Source organism: Phyllobates terribilis, unplaced genomic scaffold, assembly GCF_046119375.1.
Source record: "Phyllobates terribilis strain yellow unplaced genomic scaffold, ASM4611937v1 Scaffold_5__5_contigs__length_657084704, whole genome shotgun sequence".
NCBI classification, from domain to species: Eukaryota; Metazoa; Chordata; class Amphibia; order Anura; family Dendrobatidae; genus Phyllobates; species Phyllobates terribilis.
Genome location: NW_027362765.1, coordinates 562,460,947 through 562,475,376, shown reverse-complemented (window position 1 = coordinate 562,475,376; position 14,430 = coordinate 562,460,947).

Genomic DNA, 14,430 nt, shown 5'->3' with positions numbered 1-14,430 from the left:
ACAGTGTATATGGACCTAACTGTATGCAATTGTTCATTTTTACATATAAATTCTGTTGGTCTGTTCCTGAAAGTAGAACAGACAAATGAAATGCCCAAACGCAGGTGTGAACTTTGCCTTAGTCTGTGTAACATCTGATTTCTTTGTCAGACAGCCCATGGAACCATAAAGTTTTATGAATCAATACACACATCAATGTTTTGGATCAGAATGGGCAAATCAAGTCTATGGGGAAATATGATATATACAGTACAGACCAAAAGTTTGGACACACCTTCTCATTTAAAGATTTTTCTGTATTTTCATAACTATGAAAATTGTACATTCACACTGAAGGCATCAAAACTATGAATTAACACATGTGGAATTATATACTTAACAAAAAAGTGTGAAACAGCTGAAAATATGTCTTATATGCTAGGTTCTTCAAAGTAGCCACCTTTTGCTTTGATGACTGCTTTGCACACTCTTGGCATTTTCTTGATGAGCTTCAAGAGGTAGTCACCGGAAATGGTTTTCACTTCACAGGTGTGCCCTGTCAGGTTTAATAAGTGGGATTTCTTGCCTTATAAATGGGGTTGGGACCATCAGTTGTGTTGTACAGAAGTCAGGTGGATACACAGCCGATAGTCTTACTGAATAGACTGCTAGAATTTGTAATATGGCAAGAAAAAAGCAGCTAAGTAAAAAAAAATTAGTGGCCATCATTACTTTAAGAAATGAAGGTCAGTCAGTGCAAAAAATTGGGAAAACTTTGAAAGTGTCCCCAAGTGCAGTTGCAAAAACCATCAAGCGCTACAAAGAAATTGGCTCACATGAGGACCACCCCAGGAAAGGAAGACCAAGAGTCATCTCTGCTTCTGAGGATATGTTTATCTGAGTCACCAGCCTCAGAAATCGCAGGTTAACAGCAGCTCAGATTAGAGACCAGGTCAATGCCACACAGAGTTCTAGCAGCAGACACATCTCTACAACAACTGTTAGGAGGAGACTTTGTGCAGCAGGCCTTCATGGTAAAATAGCTGCTAGGAAACCACTATTAAGGACAGGCAACAAGCAGAAGAGACGTGTTTAGGCTAAAGAACCCAAGGAATGGACATTAGACCAGTGGAAATCTGTGCTTTGGTCTGATGAGTCAAAATTTGAGATCTTTGGTTCCAACCACCGTGTGTTTGTGTGACGCAGAAAAGGTGAACGGATGGACTCTACATGCCTGGTTCCCACCGTGAAGCATGGAGGAGGAGGTGTGATGGTGTGGGGGTGCTTTGCTGGTGACACTGTTGGGGATTTATTCAAAATTGAAGGCATACTGAACCAGCATGGCTACCACAGCATCTTGCAGCGGCATGCTGTTCCATCCGGTTTGCGTTTAGTTGGACCATCAATTATTTTTCAACAGGACAATGACCCCAAACACACCTCCAGGCTGTGTAAGGGCTATTTGACGAAGAAGGAGAGTGATGGGGTGCTATGCCAGATGACCTGGCCTCCATAGTCACCAGACCTGAACCCAATCGAGATGGTTTGGGGTGAGCTGGACCGCAGAGTGAAGGCAAAAGAGCCAACAAGTACTAAGCATCTCTGGGAACTCCTTCAAAATTGTTGGAAGACCATTTCCGGTGACTACCTCTTGAAGCTCATCAAGAGAATGCCAAGAGTGTGCAAAGCAGTCATCAAAGCAAAATGTGGCTACTTTGAAGAACCTAGAATATAAGACATATATTTAGTTGTTTCACACTTTTTTGTTAAGTGTATAATTCCACATGTGTTAATTCATAGTTTTGATGCCTTCAGTGTGAATGTACAATTTTCATAGTCATGAAAATACAGAAAAATCTTTAAATGAGAAGGTGAGTCCAAACTTTTGCTCTGTACTGTATATGCAAATCAGAATTGTAATTGGAAAAATAGCACAACTTGATTGGCCACTAGCACAGGACCTCTATTCACAAATGGGGCCCACTGCTTTTGCAGCCACTCCATAAAGTGAATGAAGGATGAATAGCATTACTTATAGTATTTTCTATGCATCCTCCATAGCCACTCTTAATTTGCTGACAGTGTCTACTCAGTAGCTGGGAGCAAGGGGAAGGGCAAGAGATCTCTGGCTCACAGCATGGCACTGTGCATAGAGGACAGGAAACAGTCTTCAGTCCTGTTTGAGCCCACTTCTCTTCATGATATGTGACGTTGTGCACAACTATCTTGACATGACAGGGTGTGACAAAGGTGTTTGAAAGTGAGTAGTGGCAGCTCTAACAAAGATGGTTTGTGTTATCTGTGTGTATATACATTATATATTTGTGTGTGTGTGAATATATATATATATATATATATATATATATATATATATATTTACAGTACAGACCAAAAGTTTGGACACACCTTCTCATTTAAAGATTTTTCTGTATTTTCTTGACTATGAAAATTGTACATTCACACTGAAGGCATCAAAACTATGAATTAACACATGTGGAATTATATACTTAACAAAAAAATTGTGAAACAACTGAAAATATGTCTTATATTCTAGGTTCTTCAAAGTAGCCACCTTTTGCTTTGATGACTGCTTTGCACACTCTTGGCATTCTCTTGATGAGCTTCAAGAGGTAGTCACCGGAAATGGTTTTCACTTCACAGGTGTGCCCTGTCAGGTTTAATAATTGGGATTTCTTGCCTTATAAATGGGGTTGGGACCATCAGTTGTGTTGTGCAGAAGTCTGGTGGATACACAGCTGATAGTCCTACTGAATAGACTGTTAGAATTTGTATTATGGCAAGAAAAAAGCAGCTAAGTAAAGAAAAACGAGTGGCCATCATTACTTTGAGAAATGAAGGTCAGTCAGTCCGAAAAATTGGGAAAACTTTGAAAATGACCCTAAGTGCAGTTGCAAAAACCATCAAGCGCTACAAAGAAACTGTCTCACATGAGGACCGCCCCAGGAAAGGAAGACCAAGAGTCACCTCTGCTTCTGAGGATAAGTTTATCTGAGTCACCAGCCTCAGAAATCACAGGTTAACAGCAGCTCAGATTAGAGACCAGGTCAATGCCACACAGAGATATAGCAGCAGACACATCTCTTCAACAACTGTTAGGAGGAGACTTTATGCAGCAGGTCTTCATGGTAAAATAGCTGCTAGGAAACCACTGCTAAGGACAGACAACAAGCAGAAGAGACTTGTTTGGGCTAAAGAACACAAGGAATGCACATTAGACCAGTGGAAATCTGTGCTTACGTCTGATGAGTCCAAATGTGAGACCTTTGGTTCCAACCACCGTGTCTTTGTGCGACGCAGAAAAGGTGAACGGATGGACTCTACATGCCTGCTTCCCACCGTGAAGCAAGGAGGAGGAGGTGTCATAGTGTGGGGGTTCTTTGTTGGTGACACTGTTGGGGATTTATTCAAAATTGAAGGCATACTGAACCAGCATGGCTACCACAGCATCTTGCAGCGGCATGCTATTCCACCCGGTTTGCGTTTAATTGGACCATCATTTATTTTTCAACTGGACAATGACCCCAAACCCACCTCCAGGCTGTGTAAGGGCTATTTGACCAAGAAGAAGAGTGATGGGGTGCTACGCCAGATGACCTGGCCTCCACAGTCACCTGACCTGAACCCAATCGAGATGGTTTGGGGTGAGCTGCACTGCAGAGTGAAGGCAAAAGGGCCAACAACTGCTAAGCATCTCTGGGAACTCCTTCAAGATTGTTGGAAGACCATTTCAGATGTATACCTCTTGAAGCTCATCAAGAGAATGCCAAGAGTGTGCAAAGCAGTCATCAAAGCAAAAGGTGGCTACTTTGAAGAATTGAAAATATAAGACATATTTTCAGTTGTTTCACACTTTTTTGTTAAGTATATAATTCCACATGTGTTAATTCATAGTTTTCATGCCTTCAGTGTGAATGTACAATTTTCATAGTCATGAAAATACAGAAAAATCTTTAAATGAGAAGGTGTGTCCAAACTTTTGGTCTGTACTGTATATATATACACTAGCTATTGAGCCCATTCTACACCAGGGTAGCGAGCATTTTTATTGGTATATGGTCTCCCATTCTGATACTTGTGCTGCACCCATTCTGGTATTTGTGCTGCCCCCATCCTGTTCCCCCATCCTGTTATGTGCTGCCCTCATCCCCATTCTTGTATGCATTGCACCCCTCACCCCCAATCCTGGTATGCATGGCACCCCTGACCCCAAATCCTGGTATGCATGGCACCCCTCACCACTAATCCTGGTATGCATGGCACCCCTTGCCCCCAATCATTGCATGCATGGCACCCCTCATCCCAATCCTGTCATGCATGGCACCCTTCATCCCAATCCCGGAATGCATGGCGCCCCTCATCCCTATCCAGGGATGCATGGCACCCCATCCCTCATCCTGACATGCATGGTACCCCTCATACCTATCCTGGTATACATGGTACCCCTCATCCCTATTTTGGTATGCAGGGCACCCCCTCATTCCCATTCCTGGTATGCATGGCACCCCTCATCCTTATCCTGGTATGTATGGTACCCCTCATTCTGGTATGAATGGTACCCCACATCCCTATCCTGGTATGTATGGCACCACATCCCTCATCCTGGTATGAATGGTACCCCTCATGCCTATCCTGGTATACATGGTACCCCTCATCCCTATGCTGGTATGTATGGCCCCTCATCCAAATCCTAGTATGCATGGCCCCCCCAGATCCCTATCCTGAAATGCATGGTACTCCTCATCCCTATCCTAGTATGCATGGCACCCCTCATCTGAATCCTGGAATGCATGGTCCCCCCAGATCCCTATCCTGGTATGCATGGTATCCCTCATCCCTATCCTGGTATGCATGGCACTCCTCATCCCTCAATCCTGGTATGCATGGTACCCCTCATCCCCCAATCCTGATATGCATGGTCCCCTCATAACCTAATCATGGTATGCATTGTCCTCTCATCCCCCAATCCTGGTATGCATGGTCCCCTCACTCCCAATCCTGGTATGTGTGGCCCCCTCATCCCCCAATCCTGGTATGTGTGGCCCCCTCATCCCCCAATCCTGGTATGCAGGATTTCTTGCTTCACACCTGAAAAAAAAATAAACACTTATACTCACATTTCCTCCATGTGCTCCAGCGCTGCGGTGTCCTGTTCTGCCGGAGGCCGGGGGAGGAGTGTGGCGTCGGAGTACGCATGTGCCCATACCGCGCAGTCCAGCGCCAGTTTGATGAAGACACACTGCAAATGTGTCTTCAGTAAAATGGCGCCAGATAGCGCTATGCACATGCGCTGATTCCAACGCCGCACTCCGCCACCGGTCTCCGGTGAGAGGAGAGGCGCCGCGGCAACACTCCTCCCGGTCAGGTAAGTATGTAAATATGGCTCCGGAGACTGTGCAGGCGTGTTGCGCTTGCACAGTCTATAAAGGCTTCAGACAGTTATTTGATAGATACAGTATTTAGTGTGTGTTTACACTGTGTTCCAAATTATTATGCAAATAATATTTTCTCAGATTTTCCCAAATTACCTATATGAATTGCAGTCATTGTAATTTTCCAGTCAAATAACTATTAGAGTACAATTGAAAGGTTTTTGTACAAACTGCCTATGATAACAGTATATTTTTAAAAAAATAAAAAACTCAAACTGCACTCGTCTCATGCTGCACATAACACATTTGCATCTCTGGCTGCTATGGGCATTCAAGGGGACAAACTTATGGTGTGGCACCCATGCTCCCCTGACCTCAACCCCATTGAGAACCTCTGGAGCATCATCAAAAGGAGTGTCTATGATGGCGGGAGGCAGTTCTCATCTAAGCAACAGCTCTGGGAGGGTATTCTGTCCTCATGCAAAACAATTAAAGCAGAAACTATCCAAAACCTGACAAATTCAATGGACGAGAGAGTTCAGAAGCTCCTTTCGAACAAGGGGTCCTATGTGCAAATGTAACATCACCTAGAATAAAGTTTTGAGTTGAAAACTGTTTGATTCCAGTTTGTAATAATCTGCTAATGCTTATAATTTAAAAAATGACCATTTTTTTGTTCTTTATTCAAATGAAAAGGTTGAAAACTCTGCTGTGCATAATAATTTGGAACATGCATTTTGAGTGCAGTTTGAGTTTTTTACTTTTTTTAAAATATACTGTTATCATAGGCAGTTTGTACAAAAACCTTTCAATTGTACTCTAATAGTTATTTGACTGGAAAATTACAATGACTGCAATTCATATAGGTAATTTGGGAAAATCTGAGAAAATATTATTTGCATAATAATTTGGAACACAGTGTACATATGAGGTATATAGTGTGTATATTCAGTATATATAATGTGTATGTCAACATAAGGTATTAAGTGTATGTGTGTGTACATACTATACATAATGTGTGTAGATACAGTAAATTTAGTGAACGTGTGTATATGTACAGAATATAATGTGTGTCTCTGTATATGCAGCATAGTGTATGTCTCTGTGTTTGTGCATGTTTTTGGATACAGTATATTGTGTGTATATACTGTATATATAGTCCATGAAAAATGTGTGTATTTTTGTGTGTATATTCACTCCTCAAAATTGAAACTGCAACACCAAGGGAAAAATCATGGACTTATGCAAATCATAGGATCGATAGACATGTAAATGATATGCAAAAAATGAAAAAAATAATAACATTTCAATTTAGTCATCATTGAATATGAGTGCTACGTACAGAATCACATGCACGTACACTACTTGGCATGTGAGGTTATTAATTGCTTGTCTGTGAAATGTTCTATCACGCTGAATGTACTTGGACACATAAATCATAATGATCTGCTGGCAGTTACCTTTGCATTTGCCAACAAATGTATTTAGTCCCAGATTTCCTCAATGGGAGACAAGTCTGAGATGCAGCAAGGTATCACGTTTAGGCCACGCAGGCTGCTCACAGTAGCATGAGCAACATGAGGTCCGAAGTTATGCTTAAAAATGGATCCTGGGACAATTACACACTCCCACGTGAAGGTCTCTTCGTGCTCACATGGTCTCCAGACCAATCTTCAGCTATCATCTCCTCCTGGACAAAAGCAAGACTCATCGCTTTAGACATTTGACATCTATTCCAACCTCAATTGCCACCTTTCTCTTCACAATAATAGCCTTTTAGAGCAGTGGAATGAGGTCAGTGGAATACTTGTAGCTGTAATGTAAATGTGCCACCATGCTGTCACCTATTCTTATATAATATAATTCTCTGCTCATAAAACCTTCTGTCCCTTAGTTTTATCATAACTAGGGACAATCTTATGTGGGGACTGCTTAATACAATTAAATGGGCAATGCATTATAGTGGGGACTCCAATCTAGGGTACAAATAGATGTCATTCTCTTTCTCAGCTTTTAGGCTGCGTGCCCCCTATGCGTTTTTCAAGCATTTTTGCAACAAAATTTCCGCTGCGAAAACGCTTAAAAAACGCATGGTTATACGTGCCCCATGGTCCCCAATGATAATCCGCATGTGCTGTGCACATAATGCGGAAATTTCCGCTGCGGATTATCACTGCGGAAAAATCCACAGCATGTCCATTAATTTTGCTGACACGCAGCGTAATTGCCTCCATTAACTTGTATTGAATGGCATAATATCCGCATGATTACATGTGCACATGCGGATATTAAACTATTCAATGTGCGGATGGTACCCAGTTCTGGAGAAGAGGAGACACTCATCCAGACATGGGAATCATAGTACCTGTAAAAAAAATAATTTAAAATAAAAAATAAACATTATACTCGCCTTCCGATCTACCCCGGTGTCCTGTATGATGCGTCCTGGTGCCCCGGCGGCTCGCGATGGTGTAAAAAGACCTTCCATCATGACGTCATTTAGTCATGTGACAGGTCACGCGACCGTTGACGTCGGCGGTTGAGTGACCTGTCACATGACTAAATTATGTCAAGAAAGGTCCTTTTACACCACTGCGAGCCGTACAAGAGACCGGAAGCACGAGAGAGAAGACCGGGGGCCATCAGAAGGTGAGTATAATGTTTTTTTTTATTTTTACCATTCTTATTCCTTTTTTTAACTATTAACTTGGTCACACTATATAAATCCATGCCGGTTGCAAGGATTTATATAGCGTGACCAAGTTGTCAAGCACTTTTTCAAGTGATGCTAAAATCGCTTGGAAAAGCGCTTGATAAACCGCATGCAAAAATGCTTCTACCTGGCAAAATGCATGTAAAATCCGCATGCGTTTTTTCCTGCCAGGTAGATGCGGAAAAAATCTGCAGCATTTCTGCATCGTGAGCACTGAGCCTTATAGTGGCTGAGCCAGGAAATGACCTATACCATTTAGAGTATACTACAACCCCTGGAAAAAATTATGGAATCACTGGGCTCGGAGGATGTTCATTCAGTTGTTTAATGTTGTTGAAAAAAGCAGATCACAGACATGGCACAAAACTAAAGTCATTTCAAATGGAAACTTTAGGGCTTTAAGAAACACTAAAAGAAATCAAGATTAAAAATGTGGTACTCAGTAAGGGTAATTTTTTTCAGACTAAGAAGAGGGAAAAAATTATGGAATCACTGAATTCTGAGGAAAAAATTATGGAATCATGAAAAACAAACACACAAAAGAAAACTCCAATACATCACTAGTATTTTGTTGCACCACCTCTGGCTTTAATTACAGCTTGCAGTCTCTGAGGCATGGACTTAATGAGTGGAAAACAGTACTCTTCATCAATCTGGCTTCAACTTTCTCTGATTGCTGTTGCCAGATCAGCTTTGCAGGTTGGAGCCTTGTCATGGACCATTTTCTTCACCTTCCACCAAAGATTTTCAATTGGATTGAGATCCGGACTATTTGCAAACCATTACATTGATCTCATGTGTCTTCTTTCAAGGAATGTTTTCACAGTTTTTGCTCTATGATAGGATGCATTATCATCTTGAAAAATGATGTCATCATCCCTAAACATCCTTTCAATTGATGGGATAAGAAAACTGTCCAAAATATGAATGTAAACTTGGGCATTTATTGAAGATGTAATGACAGCCATCTCCCCAGTGCCTTTACCTGAACTGCAGCCCCATATCATCAATGACTTTGGAAATTTGCATGTTCTCTTCATGCAGTCATCTTTATAAATCTCATTGGAACGGCACCAAACAAAAAGTTCCAGCATCATCACCTTGCCCAATGCAGATTCACGATTCATCACTGAATATGACTTTCATCCAGTCATCCACAGTCCACGATTGCTTTTCTTTAGCCCATTGTAACCTTGTTTTTTTCTGTTTAGGTGTTAATGATGGCTTATGTTTAGCTTTTCTGTATGTAAATCCCATTACCTTTAGGCGGTTTCTTACAGTTCGGTCACAGACATTGACTCCAGTTTCCTCCCACTCGTTCCTCATTTGTTTTGTTGTGCATTTAATGTTTTGGAGACATATTGCTTTAAGTTTCCGGTCTTGACGCTTTGATGTCTTCCTTGCTCTACCAGTATGTTTGCCTTTAACAACCTTCCCATGTTGTTTGTATTTGGTACAGATTTTAGACACAGCTGATTGTGAACAACCAACATCTTTTGCAACATTACGTGATGATTTTCCTTCTTTTAAGATTTTGATAATCCTCTCCTTTATTTCAATTGACATCTCTCGTGTTGGAGCCATGATTCATGTCAGTCCACTTGGTGCAACAGCTCTCCAAGGTGTGATCACTCCTTTTTAGATGCAGACTAATGAGCAGATCTAATTTGTTGCAGGTGTTAGTTTTGGAAATGAACATTTACCGGGTGATTCCATAATTTTTTCCATCTGAATTCGGTGATTCCATTATTTTTTCTCTCTGCTTGGTCTGAAAAAAATTACCCTTACTGAGTACCACATTTTTAATCTTGATTTCTTTTAGTGTTTCTTACTGCCCTCAAGTTGCCATTTGAAATGACTTTAGTTTTGTGCCATGTCTGTAATCTGCTTTTCTTCAACAGCATTAAACAACTGAATGAACATCCTCCGAGCCCGTGGATTCCAGAATTTTTTCCAGGGGTTGTATTTATTTCCTTCACTATAACGTTTATACTGCTAAATGTGATAACTGAAACAAATATAGAGAAGACTGCACGTTTATGCCTAGGGTAATGTAAGTCCTCCATGCAATCATCAACAATGTGTAAACTGGTGGCGAGCATTTTTTCAGTTATTCAATTGATTCGCAAATTGTTTAAATTTGACTGGACATATGAATTTCATGAAACCTGACACACAAGTGATTTTCATTTAATCAGTTTGCTCATCTGTAGTCGATTTATTTATGTGTTATCTCCTTTTCTTTCAGTTGCATAAAACATTGTCAGGTCTGACATATATCGTTTTAAAGCCTATATGTGATTGGCACCTTTTTGAAAAATCTGATGCTTTATTGCATTGGAGTAGAGGATTGCACACAGCTAAAATGGTCAATAGTATTAAAAGAACACTCCTGTTGTTCAACTTCATTAAAATCAAGTTTACTGACATATTGTTAAAACACCTGCTATGAATTAAAAATAATGGGTTGATATACTTCTGCAAACATGACTTTGAGGGTCAAAATAATAATTTAACAATTTTTTTTCCTTGTTCTTTAGAAACCAGTTTATGTGACAAATTTTTTTTCTTTATAAGATTTAAAAAATAATTAGCTTTAGAAAAATGGTATTTCAGTACATTTTGTGATTTGAATTGGGGTCACTATGTGTAGTTAATATCAAACTTTCAAAACAATTGTATCACAGCTAGCTATGTTTAGAAATTATTCTTTATTTTGCACCTGATGTGTGTATGTTTGTTTCATGGTATTCTGGAAATCTGTTTCCCCAGCTGCTTTGGAATATTTTGACTTGCAAAAAGGCATATCTACATAAACATGGTTTGGCAGCAAGCTCTGTTCTTTCCATAAATGTGATCCAGTTAAATAACATTTTGTTCATTATGCTTTTGTTTGTCTTTCATCAGAAAATGCAAATAGAGATTAGGTATATGCAGCACTATGTAACAGGATACATTAAACATTGGGATTAGGTATCCATTATTTCAGACAATATAGTATCAGCTTCTGTATGTTGTGCTTTATAATTTTTACTGTACACATTTATCATAAGTGTTTTAAATTCCTGATTATTGAATTTTCATTAATTCTTATTATAGTGTCCGACAGATATTAAATGAGTATTCCAAGATATAACTTTAACGAAAGGAGCAAAGTAAAGGGAGTCTGTCAACAGGTTTTTGCTATGTAGTCTGACAATAGCATGATGTAGGGGCCACGCACACTACGGTTTATCAGCTTTCTGTGTACACTGTATATTGACAGTAAGCTGCTAATAAGTGATGAGGCCATGGTTGGACTAGGAGGCAAAAGGTCAGCTTGTCCTGTAGTGACAATCTCCTGCTTATAAAACACTGATCTTATTAAAAAAGCAAAACACGGGCCAGTAAGTGACATATTGCTGGAATCAGGGTCTCTTCCCCTACATCATGGTGCTTTCAGAAGACATGGAAAAAAGTTGTTGACTAGAGATGAATGGAGGATTGTATTTGAGTATATTTTCCTAAAATCTACAGATTCATGTGAATTTGAATAATCTGCGATTCGATCCATGAGTTGCAATTAAAAATGCATATATATGCATATATATACAGTACAGACCAAAAGTTTGGACACACCTTCTCATGTAAAGATTTTTCAGTATTTTCATGACCATTTCCGGTGACTACCTCTTGAAGCTCATCAAGAGAATGCCAAGAGTGTGCAAAGCAGTCATCAAAGCAAAAGGTGGCTACTTTGAAGAACCTAGAATATAAAACATATTTTCAGTGGTTTCACACTTTTTTGCTAAGTATATAATTCCACATGTGTTAATTCATAGTTTTGATGCCTTCAGTGTGAATGTACAATTTTAAAAGTCATGAAAATACAGAAAACTCTTTAAATGATAAGGTGTGTCCAAACTTTTGGTCTGTACTGTATATATATGAAAAAAAAAAAAAAAAAAAAAAACAATAAAAGTACACATATTTGGTATTGCCGCGTCCGGAACGACCTGACCTATAAAATTGTCCCACTAGTTAATCTCTTTAGTGAACATGGTTAAAAAAAAATAAAAAACAATGCTTTATCATCATACCACCAAACAAAAAATGGAATAAAACAGGATTAGAAAGACAAATGTAAAAAAAATGGTACAGCTGAAAACGTTATCTTGCCCCCCCAAAAAAACAAGCTGCCATACAGCCCCATCAGTCGAAAAATAAAAAAGTTATAGCTTACAGAAAAAAGTGATACAAAAAAAATCCTTTTTTCTATAAAATAGTTTTCATTGTGTAAAAGCGGCAAAACATAAAAAACTATGTAAATGTGTTATTGCTGTAAACGTACTGACCCGAATAATAAATCTATAAAGCTGCCTTATCAATTTTACCACATGCTGAACAGTATAAAAAAAACAAAACAAAAAAAAAAACAATTCCTGAATTGTTGGTGTTTGTTAATTTTGCCTCCGAAAAATCGGAATAGAAAGCGATCAAAAAATCAATTGCCCAAAAAGTGTACCAATAAAAACGTCAAATCGTCCCGCAAAAAACAAGCCCTTACATGACTCTGTCTGCCAAAATATGGAAAAATTATTGCAAAAACTAATCTTTGCAAAAAAAAGCATCTGTTAGTGTGTGACAGCTGCCAAACGTGAAAACCCGATATGAATCTGGTATGGCTGTAATCGCACCGACCCAAAGAAAAAAGTTGAGTAATCACTTATACTGCACGAAGAATGGCGTAAAAAGTAATCTTTAGGGTTGTGCTAGGGTTAGCGTTAGGCTTGTGCTATGGTTAGGTTTATGGGTTGTGCTAGGGTGAGGGCTGTGCGAGGGTTAGGGCTGTGCTAGGGTTAGGGCTGTGATAGGGTTTGGTTGTGCTAGGGTTAGTGTGGTGCTATGGTTGGGGTTAGTGTTGTGCTGGGATTTTTAGTAAAGAAAAAAAAAAAGATGACGATATGGTGACTAGTGTTGAGCGCAAGGTGCTCAAGTGACATGCTAGAGTTTCTGCCTCATGTTTTGTGGCTGTTATACAGCCAAAAAAAACTCGCAGGGATTGCCTGTCGTGCACGAGCGATTCCACGTGTTTTTTTTTGGGTGTCTAATAACCATAAAACATGCAGGGCGGGGACTTGAGCATGTCACTCAAGCACCCATGATACATGGTGCATACCCAAGTACCCGATGCAAACTCAAGTAGTGAGCACTTGCGATCAAGACTAATGACAACTTATTCAATATGATGACCTAATGTTATCAAATTCTGTGTCGTACCTTTGGGTTCGAAATGTTCACTATACCCCATGATAAAATCCTTGAGGGGTCTAGTTTCCAAAAGGGGGTCAGTTGTTGGCAGTTTCCACTGTTTAGGCACATCAGGGGCTCTCCAAACACGACATGGCTTCCGCTAATTATTTATGCAAATTTTACATTTAAAAAGTCAAATGGCGCTCCTTCCCTTCCGAACCCTGCCATGCGCCCAAACAATGGTTTTCCCCCACATATGGGGTATCAGCTTACTCAGAAGAAATTGCACAAAAAAATTCCTGGTACAATTTCTGCTGTTACCCCTATGAAAATGCAAAATTGGGGGCTGAATAACATTTTTGTGAGAAAAAAGTGAAAAATTTTTTTTTACGGCTCAATGTTATAAACTTCTGTGAAGCACCTGGGGGTTCAAAGTGCTCATCACACATATAGATAAGTACTCTGATGGGTTTAGTTTCCATAATAGTGTCATTTGTGGAGGGGTTTCCACTATTTAGGCACATCAGGTGCTCCCTGAATGCGACATGGCTTCCGCTAATTATTCAAGCAAATTTTACATTCAAAAAATCAAATGGCGCTCCTTCCCTTCCGAACCCTGACGTGCGCCCAAACAGTGTTTTTTACCCACATATGGGGTATCTGCATGCTCAGGGGAAATTGCATAATAAATTTTGGGGTCTTTTTTTCCAGTTACCGTTGCGAAAATAAAATAATTTAGGTCTTAATTAACATTTTTGTGAAAAAAGTTAAATGTTCATTTTATTCTTCCATATTCCAAAAATTCCCATGAAGAACCTGACGGGTTAATAAACTTCTTCAATGTGGTTTTGAGCACCTTGAGGAGTGCAGTTTTTAGAATGGTGTCACTTTTGAGTATTTTTTGTCATAAAGGCCCCTCAAAGTCACTTCAAATGTGATGTGGTCTCTAAAAATATGGTTTTATAAATTTTGTTGGAAAAATGAGAAATCGCTGGTCAACTTTTAACCATTCTAATTTCCTACCAAAAAAAAATTTTGCTTCCACAATTGTGCTGATAAAAAGTAGACATGTGGAAAATGTTATTTATTAACTATTTTGTGTAACACGACTCTCTG